Source organism: Lactuca virosa, chromosome 9 (genome assembly GCF_052849685.1).
Source record: "Lactuca virosa cultivar CGN04683 chromosome 9, Lactuca_virosa_CGN04683_v6, whole genome shotgun sequence".
Lineage (NCBI taxonomy): Eukaryota > Viridiplantae > Streptophyta > Magnoliopsida > Asterales > Asteraceae > Lactuca > Lactuca virosa.
Window position 1 is genome coordinate 136,454,087 of NC_136434.1, and position 18,710 is coordinate 136,472,796.

At 38.5% G+C, this 18,710-nt stretch overlaps 1 non-coding gene across 1 annotated transcript; it reads right to left on the reverse strand.

Moving 5' to 3' along the window:
* Positions 1-243: 243 nt before the first annotated feature.
* Positions 244-383, reverse strand: LOC145141500 (small nucleolar RNA snoR143). Its single transcript, XR_013722708.1, has one exon. It is a non-coding gene; the product is annotated as a small nucleolar RNA snoR143 (small nucleolar RNA).
* Positions 384-18,710: the final 18,327 nt, after the last annotated feature.

Here is an 18,710-nt window from a genome sequence, read left to right on the forward strand (position 1 = left end):
CAAATGCGAGGTTCTATATTCTCATGATTAACTTATCGATAATCATGACTGATGTAAGATTAGCTGCGTATATATCGATTTAATCCAAAACGATGACATATGGCATACTGTTTTAACAAGAATAATCAGATCCACTGCTATAATCCTTCTAAAGCTATACGATGACATATGGCATACTGTTTTAACAAGAATAATCAGATCCTAAACTATAATCCTTCTAAAACTATAATCCTTCTAAATTAGTGATGTGAGATAGATATTAGTAGACAAACAGATGGGAAAAACTGTTCATCTGTGGAAACCATCCCTACGGTTGTCTGGCCGCTGCCTGATATTCAACAAAATGAAAACTTCATCACCAATCAATTACTCAATTGATGAAAGAAACTCAACATCTCGAGAAAATCAGGCTTTTCATATACGCATCGTTGTTTATAGATAGAGAAAAAGAAAGATTAAAAATCTCTCTCTACCCACAATCGAATACAACAAATGCAATTAAAAAATAAAACGAACATAAAAAAACAAGAGAGAGGGCTCATATCAAGTGTAGTTTTAGAGATCTCTGTCATCGCGAAGAATTTAACTAGAAAAAACCAAAAACATTAATTCAATAAGCTTTTTGATATGCCATTAGTGCCATCCATGAACAGGAGCTACATAGAGGCGGCATAAAGCTCATTGAATCTCATCGGTTTTTCTCTGTAGAAAACCCGCTAGAGCCCTCTCTCTTTATAATCACAGCCCTAGTTTTTCTAGAACACAAATTTCAAATTCAAGCTAACAATTGAAAGAAATAGAGAGATGCATAGTAGGAAAACTGCAGTCTTGTTGGGGTGTTGCTAGATGGCAGAGACGGCTGCCAGAGGATTTGAAAGAGAGGGTTGATTTGTTTCAATACTCCTCGTTGATATATATAGTATAGAGTATCAGCGTTCTAGGGTTTTCAGCCGTATTGAAGATTGGATACAGTAGTTTACTACGTCGTTTCGCCGAAGGGTAATTAACAGAAAACTTAACGGCAATTTGCGCATCTAAACGGGATACCGTTAGGTTTCTACTTGCCTTTGCCCAATCCTTTGCATTTTAATGTTTTTTTTTTTTTTTTTTTTTTTTTTTTTTTTTGCTTAAGGTTCTCCGTATCTCACAAAAGTAGCTTGGTGAACAAAAATTATCTGAATAAACTTAAAATTATAGTTTGTAGGTTTTTTATCATGCCGCTAGAAACTTAAAATTGTAGGTTACAACCATTCATAATGGTCAAATGTGAACAATTATAAATAATTCAGAGGTAATCAAACACGAAAAAAAATCAGTGGACTAAATATGAACAAATTTGAAAGTTCGTTACCATTTCAAGTCATTATATCTTTTTGTAATCATCCATTAGTTTATTTTGCGTATTAGTAGTAATTACTTAGATTAATAATTTTGATTTTAATTACTACGATTTGTTTTGTGTTGTGTTTGTAAAGAGTATTACATAATCGAATATGTACCACATAATCATGTTGCAGTTCATGACTTTAATCCTAGTCCATGAGATAAACTTTTAACTTGAGTTTATTTATTCGCCTATAAGTGAAACGCCAACCCACAAATAAGAAATAATCAATAGAGTTTCACAAAGGCAAAAAGAGACATATATGAGTAATAAAATGAAAAATAAGATCAAAAATCAAAAGGATCACAGTCAAAAGGTACATATAGAACCAAAAAACAAATAGAAAATGTGGATGCAAGTAATAACTAGGAAGAAAAGTATTCACAAAACAAGTTGAAAGTAAAAATAGTGAAATTGGGTGAAATGCACAGACAATGTAAAGGATGCTAGCACTTAGACTACTCATGTACCGCTCCACGACCATGATCTTATGCATCCACACTCTCTAATCAAAGCTCATGTCCTTTTAAAGAGAAAACTCCCATTCAAATCTAACATCACATTATCTTCACACTTCTTTATCCTATGTTCTCTCTTCCTTGCACAATCTATAACGACCGTCTCCACCTTCTGGAGTGAAAATCATCGCATATGTCCTAAGTATATGTCTAAAACCACCACAATCTCTTTTTCTTCAATTTCTATGTGTTTGAAGTCGCTTCTACTGCATTTCTATGGTTGTTTCTAGTACCTTATGCAATAATGGTATATCACACAATTACTAAAACATTTTCACTTTTGTGACCTCCACATTCCGCTTGTGTTCATCTTTAATAACATTTAGAACCATTTATGGGATAATGACTTGAAAGGCTAACAAACTTTCAATTTTGTTCACATTTAGTCCCTAAACCTTTCCAGGCTTGATTTACCCTTGAATTGTTTGAAATTGTTCACATTTTACCCTTATACATTTTACTCTTATAACTGGTTGTTACCGGTTATAAGGTTAAAATGTGAACAATTTCAAATAATTCGGGGGTAAATCAAGCACGAAAAAAAATTAGTGACTAAACGTGTACAAAGTTTAAACTTTGTTACCCTCTACATGCATTATCCCTTTTTAAACTCTTTGCATATTTTGTTAACCTTGTTGTATCTTATCTTTCAATCTGTTATTGTGTCACACCCCAAACCTGAACGGCGGAAACGTTCGGGTAGGAGGACGTCATGTGTAGTATCATAACAATTGAATAGTAAAGAAAGTAAACACAACCATCATATACATAATAGAAAAGTTACATCATTGTAAGCATTACATGTTTCCAAAAGTCTATTACAGTATGATGTTAAAAAAGTTTTGTTTAACGTCATAACGTCAAATCTTCAAAAGTTGTTGCTAACCTGTTTTTACTGATTTTCTAAGAATACAAGTTATTTGAGAAAAAGTGTCAACATTTAAGTTGGTGAGTTCATAAGCATTTATATGAATAAATGTATGCTATTCAATGAGATGAAATCATGTTTGTTTCTAGAAAATCCGATATTTTCTATGAAATGAGTTGTAATTCGTTTGTTTGTAAAATGAGAGTGTTTTAACCCGGAAAATCCTATATTTTCCATAAAGCTGATTTGTAAACTGTTTGTTTGTAAAGTAATCGTATCTATCCCGAAAAATCCTATATTTTCCGTAAAAACCGAATTGTAGTCTTGTATTGACCAAGACCGAAAGTGTAAGTATAAATGTCATACTTAATTTAACAACATGTAGTTTTATTTGTGAATAAAAACGTTTGAAGAGATGGATATTTACGTAAAATAAACGTACTATCGATTTCACGTAAAAATAACGTATTATCGTTTATCATGTGAGTTTTTATAACCGTGCTATTAATGAATTGTCTGTCTCGACGTTCTTCAGGCGTCGAAATGATATGACGTTTGTCACCCATAACCTGCTGATCGTGTTGTAGCTAACAACCAGTGTGCGAGATCATCAGTCTCATATAGATCTATACACAAGTATCACGCTCTCCGGGAGGAGACTCTGGTTACAAAACAGGACTTCCATGGATACCTTTGGTAGGTACGATGAAGACGAATGACTCACAAATTTCCAACGAGGTACGTGTTTTGTTAATTAAAACTGTTCATAGATGAAATGGTTACTCCTTTCGTTGTGTTTATAATATATAAAAATAATTGTATTTTTATATAATCGTTTCTTTGCTCTAAATGGGTAAAAGTGAGGTAAATGTTACTCAAACTACACTTAATATAGTTTAAATGATATCGTAGGTTGTACTCATGTCCAACCTAGTTCCCAGGGATTTTTAAAGTGACTGCCAGAACCGAGAGGTAAATCGACTATCTCTATCAGAGATAATAGATATTGGTACTCCATGTAATCGTACTATTTCTTTGATGTAGGTTCTGGTCAGTTTTTCCATCTTGTATGTTTCTTTGATTGGTAGGAAGTGTGCGGACTTGGTTAACCGGTCAACGATCACTCAGATTGTATCAAGGCCACCCGTTGTCTTGGGTAACTTGGTTATGAAATCCATTGTAATCCGCTCCCACTTCCATTCAAGTATATCTGGTTGTTGCAGTAAACCTGGGGGCTTTTGGTATTCTACCTTTACTTTGGCGCAAGTCAGACACTTGCCCACGTAGGTAGCAATTTTTGCTTTCATGTTCGGCCACCAATACAATTGCTTGAGGTCCAGATACATCTTGTTTGAACCTGGATGAACAGATTATCGAGTCTTATGTGCTTCGTTCATGACAACTTCTCTGAATCCACCAAACTTCGGTGTCCAGATCCGATTCATGAAATAACGAACTCCGTCACCCTTGATTTCCAAGTTTTTATCCATTCCTCTTAGGGTTTCACCGGTCACGTTTTCTGGTTTCAGGGCCTCCAATTGAGCTTTTTTGATTTGTGTTGATAGATGGGAATGGATAGTCATGGTTAGTGCTTTTACTTTAAGACCTGAGTACTCTTTACGACTGAGGGCATCTGCTACTACATTGGCTTTTCCGGGATGATAATGAATTTCGCATTCGTAATCATTGAGTAGTTCAACCCATCGTCGTTGTCTGGTATTCACCTCCTTCTGATCGAATATGTGTTGAAGACTTTTGTGGTTTGTAAAGATGGTGCACTTTGTACCGTAGAGGTAATGTCTCCAGATTTTTAGAGCAAACACAATTGCTCCCAACTCAAGGTCATGAGTAGTGTAGTTGGCCTCGTGTGTCTTCAGTTGTCGTGAGGCATAGGCGATAACCTTTCCTCGCCGCTTAAGTACAAATCCCAGTCCTTGATTGGATGCATCGCAGTATACAACGAAGTCTTCTGTCCCTTAAGGAAGAGACAGAATAGGCGCGCTGCACAGAGCTTGTTTCAGAGTTTGGAATGCAGTGTCCTGTTTCTCTCCCCAGTTGAAAGTTACATCATTATGAGTCAGGGTAGTAAGTGGTCTAGCGATCCTTGAGAAGTTATGTATGAATCCGCGGTAATAACTAGCAAGACCTAAGAATTGATGGATTTCCGTTGGCATTTTTGGTGCTGACCAGTTCTTGATCGCTTTAATTTTGGAGGGGTTCACGTGTATTCCTTCTTCACTGACCACGTGACCTAGGAAATCTACTTTCCGGATCCAAAATTCGCATTTTGAGAACTTCGCGTAAAGCTTTTCCGCTCGCAATTTTTCTAAGACCTGTCGAAGATGTTGACTATGCTCCTCCTTGCCTCGTGAGTAGATGAGTATATCGTCTATGAATACAATCACGAATTTGTCTAGGAAAGGACGGCATACCTTGTTCATTAAGTCCATGAACACTGCGGGTGCATTGTTTAGTCCAAAGGGAATCACTACAAATTCGTAGTGACCATAACGCGTTCAAAATGCCGTTTTGGGAACATCGCTTTCCTGGACTCGTAATTGGTTGTATCCGTATCTTAGGTCGATCTTTGAAAAGTAGTTCTCCTTGTAGTTGATCAAACAAGTAGTCTATTCGTGGTAGTGGGTATCAGTTCTTAACGGTGAGCTTGTTTAGTTCGCGATAGTCGATGCACGTTCGGAACGATCCATCCTTCTTCTTTACGAACAGGACCGGTGCTCCCCAAGGTGAGAAGCTCGGTCAAATGAATCCCTTAATGAGTAGTTCGTTTATTTGGCTTGATAATTCCTGCATCTCAGCTGGGGCTAGACGATACGGTGATTTGGCTACTGGGGTAGCTCCAGGAATAAGATCGATTCTAAATTCGACATGTCGTGTAGGAGGTACTCCTGGAAGATCCTCAGGAAATACGTGAGGAAAGTTACAGACTTCAGGAATTCTCTTGAGGTATTTTACTTCTTGCTTTTCGTTCACGACATGTGCCAAGAATACATGTTATTCTTTGCGAAGGTATTTTCGAGCCTTGATGCAAGAAATGATGCGAAGGTTCGTACTGGGTTTATCGCCGTAAATGACTAGGGTTTCGCCATTTGGCAGATTAAGGCGAACGGCCTTCTCGTAGCATAGAATATCAGCACGATGGGGACATATATTGAGACTGAAATGAGATTGATTTGAAAAGAACGATTGTTTAGTGAGAGGGTACAATCTACGTATATGTCGTTAGTGTTTTCCATCTTTTCATTTTCCATTTCGACGGTGAATGTTTCGTTTAATGATTTTGGTGTTTGATTGAGTAAATGTTTAAACTGGTGGCTCACAAAACTTCTCTCCGCTCCACTATCAAACAGTATGCATGCATAAAAATCATTGAGGAGAAACGTACCCGTGACCACGGTTGGGTCTGCTATTGCCTCCTCCTGTCCCATTGTCAGTACCCTTCCTACTCCCCCTGCATTCCTTGTTTTCGGGAAATCCCTCTTAATATGCCCTGTTTCTCCGTATCCATAGCAAGTGCGACTTGCTCCTGTATTCGCGGTTGGGGCAGCTTGTTGAGCTGGTTCTTTGCAGAAATGGACTGTGTGTCCTTTCTTGTTTCACTTCGTTCAATACATTTTCTGGCATGCACCAACATGGTGGTAGTTACACTTATTGCATTTCGGTAGATTCTCAACATATTGTTTTGTTAGGGTTGGGGATGTTGGGGCAGTGATGGTGTGAGCTGCCACCACTTGTTGTATTTTGGAGGCTTCGTCTGATGTTTTGCCCTTTCTTTTATTCCAAAGCCTTTTTCTGTTGTCGCTTTCTTTTGGTTGTTCAGGGATGGCTGTTATCGTTCCCTGACGGACTCCATGATCAATGAGTTTTTGCGCCAAACGTTTTGTGCTGTCGAAGGTAGCAGGTTTGGAAGCTATTACATATCCTTGGATTTTGGGTGACAATCCCCATAGGAATCTTTCCACCTTCTTCGTCTCAGGAGCAACCATCCCGGGACACAATATAGAGAGATCACAAAATCTAGTCGTGTAGGCGGCGAGGTCAGATCCAATCATCATAAGGATCCACAATTCATGCTCCAATTTTTCCACTTCGCCCCTTGGGCAATATGCTTCCAGCATTAAGACCTTCAGGTCTTCCCAGTTCATGGAATTCGTCACTGGGAGGGTTAATGTTTTGACATGACTCTTTCACTAAGTAAGACATCTGTCCAAGAAGGTACATGCTGCATATTTAACTTTACTTTCTGGACACGCACAAATTTCAAAGACTGATTCAGTCTTATCGAACCATTGCATCAGTGCGATAACACCTCCACTTCCGTTGAAGGTTTCAGGTAGGGGTGAGCATGGTGCGGTTTGGTGCGATTTTTGGACCAAACCGAACCGCAAACCGCAAGTTGCGGTTTTTTATAGGGAAAAACCGATAGTTGCGGTTTTAATTCGGTGCGGTTTTGCGGTTATTTCGGTGCAGTTTTGGTTTTTAACAAAAAATGAGTTGGTTTTTCAGAAATTATTAAAACTTATTCAAAACAAACTCAAACTCAATAAAAAATCAAACCAACTTAGTTCCAAGTCCAACCAAATAGAACCAACTTAAATAAAATAGGACTATATAACCAACAACTTAAAATGATCCGGTTTTAAATAAAGCAACTCAGCACCCAAAAAATGAGGTACCAAAAAAGGAAGGAAGCTATGAGCACCCACAAATACTAGGCACCAAGAACTCCTTTCCTTAAGCTTTGCCACCACAATGCCATTTTATAGAGAAGACGGGCCTCTAATTTTCTTCCCCACACCGATGTGGGAGGATGAATGATCTTGAAAAGTATGAAAGTTTGATCAAAATAAGAGGCTTCATATGATGTGAAGGGAATTGCATCAACAGACGAAAACCAAATATGGAAGAAAACAATGAAAGTGGAGTTATCTATCTAGAGCTGAATATATATAATTAAAATATAATAATGAAAAATTAAATAAACGAATGGTAGAAAAAATAAAGAAAAAAATGGTTAATTAAGAATGTGATGACAGTATGTATGCAACAGTTTAAATGTTTGAATTTTCTTTGTTACTAACCTCTCATTTAGATTATTTATCTATAAAATTTTAATCTATTGAAATATAATTTTTGATTTATTTATCTATAAAATTTTAATCTATTGAAATATAATTTTTGATTTTGCAATATATATATATATATATATATATATATATATATATATATATATATATATATATATGGGTGTGTGTGGTGCGGTTCGGTTTTTTGCGGTTTTTGCAAAATTAAAAACCGCACCGCACCGAAATTTTCGGTTTTTATAAAATTAAAAACCGCACCGTCGGTTTTTGTTTCGGTTTCGGTTAACGCGGTTTTTTTGGTTATTTCGGTTTGCGGTTCGGTTTTGCTCACCCCTAGTTTTAGGCTTTCCGTTGATGAAATCTTTGTACGAACATTCTCTGGGGTGTCCGTGACTTTCCCCATGGTTTGAGTGGTTAGTACCAGTTCCCCCTCCGTTGGTGCCGCTTGCATTTATATGTGTTATGGCGGCTGCTACGGCAGCAGATACCGCAACTTGGAACATAATGGGGTCATATTGTGGAGGTGGTGGCGGTGGTAGAGTATTGTTGAAACGTCTGGGGTTCCTTCTTGGTGGCATCTTTCTGCCATAGAGTTAAAAGTGAAAAAACGGTAAGTCTTCAATAATAATTATAAGTCGGGTGTTAATGAATTAGTTTCTACATGTATTATGTTCCGACACATAATATGTTTTATATTCAATTCATAATAGAAATTTATGTAAGAATAAATTTATGAATTTCAATAGTAATACTCTTTAATAAAGTAATATGCTTGTCAATTCCTTTGATATATTGATACATAATGTTTGGAAAATTTGACCTTGACACTGGTCTATAATACATCAAAGTTTAAAGGAAAATCTTGACAGCATTACGATACCTTGAATATTGTAAACACCTATACACAGGGTTGAGTTTATATGTAGATACAAGTAATATTTAACACATATCCGCAGTCCTAATCTATATCAAAATGTGAGTAGTATAAACACTACTCGTGGCGAGTGCTACTCTGAGTACTGGACTCAGCCACATCATGTCCTGCTTCCCTCAAACGTCGCTCCAACATAGCCTGATGCTCCCGAAGTGCTCTAATTTCAGCTCGGGCAGCAATCATTACATCTTGAAGAGCTTCATTATGGTTCCTGGTTTGATCATGGTCTTCGTCCAGACGGCGAAGACGGACAACAGTAATCTCAGCGGTAGCACCAACCTCCATGATTTGGCTGGTGGATGCTCTTGCCTGTCCTCCTTGGTTAGCGATGCGACGAACTATAACCGGGAGAGCCTTATCCGATGAACCCCCTTTGGAGAGGTTATAGAATCCTCTTTCCATCCCGTAAGGAGGGCGTTGGCCTTGTTCTTGACTCCATCTATGTAAGTCTACGTCCCATCTTGGCGTCGGGCCATGAAAATTCTGTCTGGCTGCGGGGTACTGAATATCTTGCGGTGGATTGTAAACCTCTGGATCTGAGTCGGTGCCTTCCGAGTCCTCTTCATCTTCGACTTCCATTGGTTCTTCTTCAGAATTTCCTCTGGGTCTTCCACAATCCAACCTTCATTTCCTTGATTAGGAAAGTAGGGATCTCCATGTGGGTGGAATCCTACCATTGTGTCTGTGCGAGAAATAGGGGTATGAGGAATATATGAAAAACTTAAGTGTATGAAAGTAAATATTGAAGCTTAAATATAGTAGTTACGATTATGATGGTATCATAAAATACTCCTATAGTATTTTAAATTATATGTCTGGTTCTCGAGTTTATGGGGTTGGTAAGTTTTTAAATTTGTTGACCACCACGACTATTACCAAGCGTATGCTAGTCACCTCTTGAATAAATATAGTTAGTTGATCATGCTATTTTCATTCCAGACCTGATTACATACTCTCAGACGTACTCGTAGTGCTCAACACATCTTTAATACTTTTGTTTTGTTTTTATTACGACACTGTACTAGTATGTATGCATGTATACTTTTTATAAAAATATTATTATATTTTAAAAAGTATAACTCTTGGTCAGAGTATTTTAGTCCCATTGTATTTATAGATATATATCATATGGTTCGATATACTTAGTTCACTATAAACAATGCTCTGATACCAACCTGTCACACCCCCAAACCTGAACGGCGGAAACGTTCGGGGGCGGAGGACGTCATGTGCAGTATCATAACAATTAAATAGTAAAGAAAGTAAACACAACCATAATATACATAATAGAAAAGTTACCTCATTGTAAGCATTACATGTTTCCAAAAGTCTATTACAATATGATGTTCAAAAATTTTTGTTTAACGTCATAACGTCAAATCTTCAAAAGCTGTTGCTAACCTGTTTTTACTGATTTCCTGAGAATACAAGTTATTTGAGAAAAAGTGTCAACATTTAAGTTGGTGAGTTCATAAGCATTTATATGAATAAATGTATGCTATTCAATGAGATGAAATCATGTTTGTTTCTAGAAAATCCGATATTTTCTATGAAATGAGTTGTAATTCGTTTGTTTGTAAAATGAGAGTGTTTTAACCCGGAAAATCCTATATTTTCCATAAAGCTGATTTGTAAACTGTTTGTTTGTAAAGTAATCGTATCTATCCCGAAAAATCCTATATTTTCCGTAAAAACCGAATTGTAGTCTTGTATTGACCAAGACCGAAAGTGTAAGTATAAATGTCATACTTAATTTAACAACATGTAGTTTTATTTGTGAATAAAAACGTTTGAAGAGATGGATATTTACGTAAAATAAACGTACTATCGATTTCACGTAAAAATAACGTATTATCGTTTATCATGTGAGTTTTTATAACCGTGCTATTAATGAATTGTCTGCCTCGACGTTCTTCAGGCGTCGAATTGATATGACGTTTGTCACCCATAACCTGCTGATCGTGTTGTAGCTAACAACCAGTGTGCGAGATCATCAGTCCCATATAGATCTATACACAAGTATCACGCTCTCCGGGAGGAGACTCTGGTTACAAAACAGGACTTCCATGGATACCTTTGGTAGGTACGATGAAGACGAATGACTCACAAATTTCCAACGAGGTACGTGTTTTGTTAATTAAAACTGTTCATAGATGAAATGGTTACTCCTTTCGTTGTGTTTATAATATATAAAAATAATTGTATTTTTATATAATCGTTTCTTTGCTCTAAATGGGTAAAAGTGAGGTAAATGTTACTCAAACTACACTTAATATAGTTTAAATGATATCGTTTTATTTAAAATGATAACTGTTTCGTTTTAACATGTTTTGCATATAACCGTTTTGTAATTTGGTAATACGTTATGTCGCATGTTTGATATTCTGACGTAACAGATATTTATACGTAACCAAATATAAACCATAATTTGTATATTAACACCAGTCTCTTGAGTTATACTTGTATTCTCCCCCTTAAAACATAGAAAAAGTTATGAAAATGTAGGGGTATGAACTCACCTTGAGTGTGATAACGGGATAGGAAAAACGGTGAACTTCGATTTAGAACACGTAACGATAGTCGTATTCTAATGTTTAAACACATATTAATGTGTGAATAAGGTGTTAATAATAAGATGGTTTTGAAAATACTAGGATCTTATGTGAAACTTACCAAGGTTTTTAATCAAATTGAAGCAAAGTCTCCTGGAGTAGTTGGAGCTTGTAAATGAAAGGAAATGATATTTGAGAGACAATAGGGAAATGTTTTCGTATGCTGGAAGTGTAAAGGAATAAATGATCTAATATTCATCTTATATATTAAGGAAACTTAATGAAGAGGTTGAGTTGACGTTTGCATTACAAATTGGAATTATCACCTAGGGAAAATGAATTAGGATAAGATAAATAGATGTTTACTGTCAAGTTGCAAGTGTTTACTCCCCAAAAGAGGGTTTACGCCCCACCATGAAGTGTTCACGGCCAAGAGGAGGTGTTTTCACCCATCCATGAAGTGTTCACGGCCAAGTTCTTCTAGAAAGGAGGGTTCACGGTCAAGGGAATGGGGTTCACGATCCTATGCAAACCGTGAACACTCTTTTGATGCCATTTAAGATTCGTAAACCCCTTTGAATTGTTTATATTAGGAGAAAACTCTTTTATGAGGGTTATTTATGTTTTAAACCCTTAGTCTTTCAACCTATTTTTATTTATAACACTCTAATTTAGCTTAATTTTCAATCCAAACTTCTTTGTTAGCTTTTTAACCAAACCCTAATGCTATAGATAATATAATGCAACAAGGTTTGTAATATAGATTCATTTGTAGTTTAGACTTCTATTAATTCAAAACAACGGGTTGTTACATATTGTTTTGTTGTTTTGGCAAATTAAATTTTAGATCGAAGAAGTTTAACAAGGAAATAAATTTAATACAAAAGGTCATTGTTTGCAAACTAAACTATATTGTTAACTATTTTGATATTAGGTCAATTGAAATTTAGCTCAATTTAATTGAAAATAATGATTATTATATGATTGCAAACTAAACTATATTGTAAACTATTTTTAAACTCTTTGCATATTTTGTTAACCTTGTGTGTGAGTTTTGAAGTTTTAGAGTGGGATTTTGGTGTTCTTGGCGGTGAAGGAAGACCTTTGGAGTTGTGGTGTTGCTCTCAAGCTTTTGGATCCAGATTCTTCTCATCTTTGGACATCTTCTGGAGGTATAAAGTTCATAACTTGGAGCTTTCTTTGCTAGATCTTATTTAAGCTTATATTTATGTTCTTTTTGTCCCAAAATCTTCATCTTTATGAGTATGGAATACTCCAGAGCTTTTAAGCTATCCTTTCAGATGTTTTAGGGTGTATAGTGTCATAAAAATGCAAGCTTGGTCCTTGGTATTCATCCATGCAAGAGTTATGGAAGTTTAGATGATGATATAAGTTAGGGTTTTGGTTTTTAGATTCCATTTCCATGCAAAGGCATAAAGGTTGCAACTTTATGACTTTAGAAGTTTTATTAGGCTTGGATCTGAAGTTTGAATGTGATGTCCTAACCCATCAAGACATTAAGATTAGAGTTTGGAACTAAGGTGATTATGTTGGGCGTAAACCTGAGTACGTTGGGCGTAGAGGGTTATGGCCACGTAACCTTTCCATGGATCGACCGTACGTTGGGCATAATGTAGAGTACGCCGGGCGTACTCCCAGAAAACCCATTGGGCCATTTTTGGGCCTTGGGTCATTAGGAGTATTGGGCTTTGATTAGTTGTGTTATGTATAGGAGGGACAAAATGATATTTTGCCCTTAATATGATAAATTGTAACGACCGTCACCTGAGGTAATAATTATTAAATATTTCTTAATTAATTGTTGGGCTAAGTGTTAATAGAAGGACTAATTGAGTGGACCATTAGTAAGTGGGCCGAAGACTTGGGCCGCCCATAAGACGTACGTTGGGCGTATCCTTGGTGTACACGGGGCGTAAAGAATCATTGGATGCGGGGGACACATGCACGTACGCGCAGCGTACGTGAGCAGATTCCAAAACCCTAATTTTTAGGGTTTAAGCCATATAAATACCACATTATGACTCAAAACCTAGCCTCTTTACCAGCCCCCCATCCTCAGAAACCCTAGATAGCCTCCCTTTCTCATTATTGTGTGTGTTTGGCCTTGTGAAGCTTGTTTGGAGCTTAAAAGCTTGAAAGAAGGAAGGAGAAGATAGTAAAGAGGAACTTGAGTATCTTGAGCTCATAGATCCAGGATAACATCAGATTTTGGGACTCATTGGAGGTATAAATCTTTCAACTTTCTTTTTAAATGCTTAGATCTAGTGTAGTGTTATTTTGGGGTCTTTTTAGTTCCAAGAATGGACCTTTATGACTCAAGTTCGTTTCTAGGCAAAGAGGTGCCACTCTCAGTGATATTCATGTTCCATAAGCAGTAAAGTATAGATTTTTAAGGTTCTTTTATGACCATGCATGAGTTTGGAGTCATTTCCATGAAAGTCAGTTGCTATTTTCCAAGTTTGGTCTCACTTGGTGGGTTGAAAGCCACCAAGTAATCGTCTTTATGGGTTAAGACAGGTTATTGGACTCAGATCTGTAATTTGGACTTAGTGTCGTAAGGGATTAATCAGTTTTGAAGGAAATGGCTTAATAGAGTAGTACGTTGGGCGTACACGCCAGTACGCACATCATACAAGCCACGCAAGTTGTACACGTAGCATACAGAGGAGTATGCTCATCGTACTCTCAGATTTTGGGCTTTGCGACTTTTGGGCCTCGGTTTGGGCCAATCTTTGGGCTTAGCAGATGTTGGGCCGAAATGGGCCATCAGAAGTCAGCTAATAGACCAAGGAAATGTTTGGGATTAAGGGAAGGCCTATTTGAGGAGTTGGGCCCAATTTAGAAAATTGGGCCATTAGTGGGCTTTTAATGGGCCATTAGTGAGTTTGGAAAGATTAGAAGGAATTGGGCCTAGGTCATGGTCCAAATTAGATCAGGGGGTAAAATAGTCATTTTACCCTTAGAAGGATTCTCGGTTTTTGACTAAGTGTTTATTGTGATAATGATAGTCGGGGAGTCGTTGGAGCAGCCATCAGAGATTTCCTCACACAAGTTTTCAGCAGCCAGCTTGAGAGGTAAGTCATCTTCCAGTAGAAACGGGTCTAAGGCACCAAGGCCTATGTTAGCAATGTCGGAGTTAGCCCGATGTAGTTATATGTTTTCGGACTTCGGTCCGATGCCGGTGCAAGCCCGAGGAATGTTTGTATATTTGATATCTTCGTGATTCTTGCATGTGTATTTTTATGTGTTCCGAACTTCGGTCCGATGCCGGGGCAATCCCGAGGAAGGTTTAGCTTATATGTTATATGTTATGTGTTCCGGACTCCGGTCCGATGTCGGGGCAAGCCCGATGAATGTTTATATGTTTATGTGTTATATGTCTGTTGTTATGTTATATGTATACCAGACTTCGGTTTGATGCCGGACTTCGGTCTGATGTCGGGCGGGGCCCGATGCCAGCGGGGCCGATGCCGGACTTCGTTCCGATGTCGGGCGGGGACCGATGTAGCGGTCAAGGCCCAATGTATGTTATTATGTGATTATGTATATGGTATGTGGTAGTTTGGGGAGACTCACTAAGCTTCGTGCTTACAATTTTTAGTTTTGGTTTCAGGTACTTCCGCTAGCAAGGGGAAGAGATCGGGATGACTGCATGACACACACCACAACTTTTAGCTTGGGATGTTTAGACTCTGATATTTGGCACATGATTTTGATACAATATTTTATAGTGATGATTTGAGATATATTACTTATGTTTTGTGAAATGACAAATGGTATTTATGGTTTTTATAAATAATCAAAACGAAATTTTTGGACCGTATTTCTGGGATGTTTCAAGTTGGTATCAGAGCATTGGTTTGAGGGATTCGGGCACACTCTCGGGTGTGTCTGAACTCAAACTAAGGACTTGGTATGAAAATATTTAAAAGAAAATCATTTTATAAAAAGAATTTTGAAAAGAGAAAATAACTTTGAAAAGAGAAAAAGGGTGTAGTGCATGCAATCAGCCGAGCTCAAGTAAGTACTCCTAAATTACCCATACAAGTTTATGATATGATATGTTTATGAGAATTGCCTACTAGATTAGGACTAAGGATCTAGGAAGGATGCCTTATGTGCCTGTTATATGTGTACCAGCTTTATGAGAACTGCATGCTAGATTAGGACTAGGGATCTAGGAAAGATGCCTTATGTGCCTGTTATATGTATCTCAGTTTTATGAACTGCATGCTAGTACAGATTAGTTAGTGATGGCCTGAATGAGATATGCTTGATTATGTTTACTCGATGCTCGAATGTTGCTTGCTCTGTGCTTTTAGGACTTCTAGTTATCTTTTACTAATTAGTAAACGAATATGTTAAATTACATATGGCGAGGACTAAATAATTCAGAAGGTTAGGTCTAGCTCTATTGTGGAACTCTTGTTTGAGTCCAACCGTTGTAGGGTAGGACCTCTCATTAAAAAAATTATCTATTCTTAGTAATATGTAATAGTATTCGCGAGCTAGTTAGGGGAGATAGTAGGAACTTCTTATGCAGCTGATGGCGGGGAGTGGATTGGTTATTACCCTAGGGAAAGCCTAGGATGAGATTAGCGTGAGAACAGCAGTAGTAATAGAAGGGACTTGGTGGAATCAAGGCAGTTCTTGAGGAAAGTACGGATAGATGTGGAAGGTAGTATGGGCCCGTACTACTGAAAGCAGAGGATTCGTACTCGAATCAAGGAAGGCTGAGACGAATCCAGGAAACTTGTAGTGTGTGAGATCCCTCAAGATATGATGAGTATACTGATGTTTGTTATGGTGTATTTTTGTATGGTGACGCTACGCACTAGGCCAATCGACACTTCAGGCACTGGTGAGGGATCAGGCTCGGGCTCTGGAGCCGGTAGCTTGACGAGCAGACGAGAGAGTTCATCTCGTTTGAGATCACACGCAGCATTCTAGACCAGACTCCTGTGATCTTTGGATCAGTCAAGGAGGGCATCTTAGAGATACTAGATGAGAGGTTGGGTGCCTTCCGCACCGAGATGGCGGCCATGCTGGGGGCACGTACACTGACATTCAGGGAGTCCAGGGCTTGTGGAGCTCCCGATTACCATGGGGCTCGGGACCCCATTACGAGTACCAAATGGTTGGCGGATGTTGTCAACACATTCCACACCAGTAGATGTCCCGAGGGGAACAAGGTTAGACTTGCGTCCTGTCTTTTGAAGGACAGGGCACGTGACTGGTGGGAGGAGGTTGGGAGAGCCATTGGAGATGATGCAGTTCTAGAAGCGATGACTTGGAGTGATTTCTCAGCCAGGTTCAGGGTCGAGTTTGCACTTGTGATAGAGGTGCAACAACTTGCGAGGGAGTTCCAGGATCTCCAGCAGACTACGGAGACGGTGACCGAGATCACCTCTATGCTTAGGGAGAGGGCCCTTCTCGTTCCACAGTACGTGGCGGATGAGGATATGAAAATGGCTCGATATCATGAGATGTTGCAGAGTGATATCCGCCAATTTGTGAGCCGCTCCAGCTGCAAGTCGCTGGAGGACATGATTGCTAGGGCTCGAGAGTTGGATTTGGAGATGGAGAAGAAGAGGAAACCAGATGAGGGCCAGTCAGGGAGTGCGGGAAAGAAGCTCAAGGTATGAGATCACTGATCGAGGAGCCAACAGGGTCGCAGCCGTTGTGGCAAGTGCGGCAAGTTGCACGATGGGGCGTGCAGGGTGGGTAGTTCGGGCTGCTTTAAGTGCGGCCGAACTGGGCATGTGATCAGGGATTGTACTGCTGCTTCTACCACCACTACCACCACAGTATTTGATCTGATTTGTTTCCAGTGCAATCAGAGGGGCCACAAGAGGTCCCAGTGTCCGAGTTTGGCAGCAGCACGGAAGGTGGCGACAACCAGTCCTGCTACATTGAGGATTACTGACGGTCGTCAGGGTCGGGCGGATGCGCCAGTTGCGAAGAGCAGAGCCTTCTAGTTGACAGCAGAGGAGGCACGGGCAAATCCCAACATGGTGACGGGTATGTATCTTCTCCTTATCTCTTTATTTGTTTTGATAATTGCTTATGTTTATGTGTTTGTTATAGGATCGTTCTTAGTGAATGACATATCAGCCTTGGTACTGTTTGATTCGGGTGCCACCCGATCTTTTGTGTCGCTCGCGCTCAACAAGCGATTCACAGGGGCTCCTGGAGAGCTATATATCCCGCTTGATGTGGAGATTGATGGGTTTGAGCCATAAGAACTTTCCTATGTGCACATGCAAACCCTAATTGCTTGGATCTAGGTTTCTCTAATTGAACATGCATTGAATCCAAGACTTGCAATACTAGATCTAATGTAATATATTGAATCTAATCATATGAAATCAAATCTGAAAGAATACCTTGAATTACTTGCTTGATAATTCTTCTTCTTGGAGCTTAGAGTCACAATTGTCACTCCTCTAATGGCTTACAAACACCAACTAGCAAGAAGATGATCTTGAGAGAGAGGGAGGAGGGATAGAAATCGGCCCTAGGGTTCCTTGGCTTGCAAGAGTGTCGATTTCTCCATCCCAAGGGTCCTATTTATACTATGAGCTATTAGGGTTTCTCCTTTAACCCTAATTGAATGACTTAGGCCCTAAGCAATCCAAGATCCTTCTAGATACAAGGCTTGGACGAAATTAAGGTTCCCAAGCCCCTAAATTTCGTTCACCCTAATATCCATAAGGATACATAGCCCAAAATACAACTATCACACATTTGACAGTTTATGCCCCTTTATTCAATTAACCTCTTTAAGTCACCAAATTAATTCTCAATTAATATATGACTTATATTAATCAAATAATATTATTATTTCCTCAATATATTATTCTCATAATATATTAATAATATTTCTTCTCTCTTAACAAATCATCCTGTCAAGTTGCTATGGTGAAGGCAACCCAAAAGGACCATGCATAACCGGGTCAAGTACTTACCAAATATAGTTACAGCCTTAGACACTAATCCAACAGTCTCCCACTTGGATAAGTCTAGTAACTATATATGCAAATATAATCCGATTAGCAATCGTAGCTCTCAAAGACGCTGTCAACTCTGATCTTATCAGTATCCTGTCCTTTAGATAAGGGATCGTATAATCCTCTGTTCTAGATATCGTGCGGACAATTACATGGAACATGGTCATACTTATTGTCCTGCAATTTGTTTCTCGATCTCAGATTCATTTGACATAGAACTTAATTGAACACATCAATTCAGTCCTGACCGGGCCCGACACATAAGTCAAATCAAATCATCGAGGGGCCCTGATATCGCTTTTACCCTCTTAGGATAAAAGG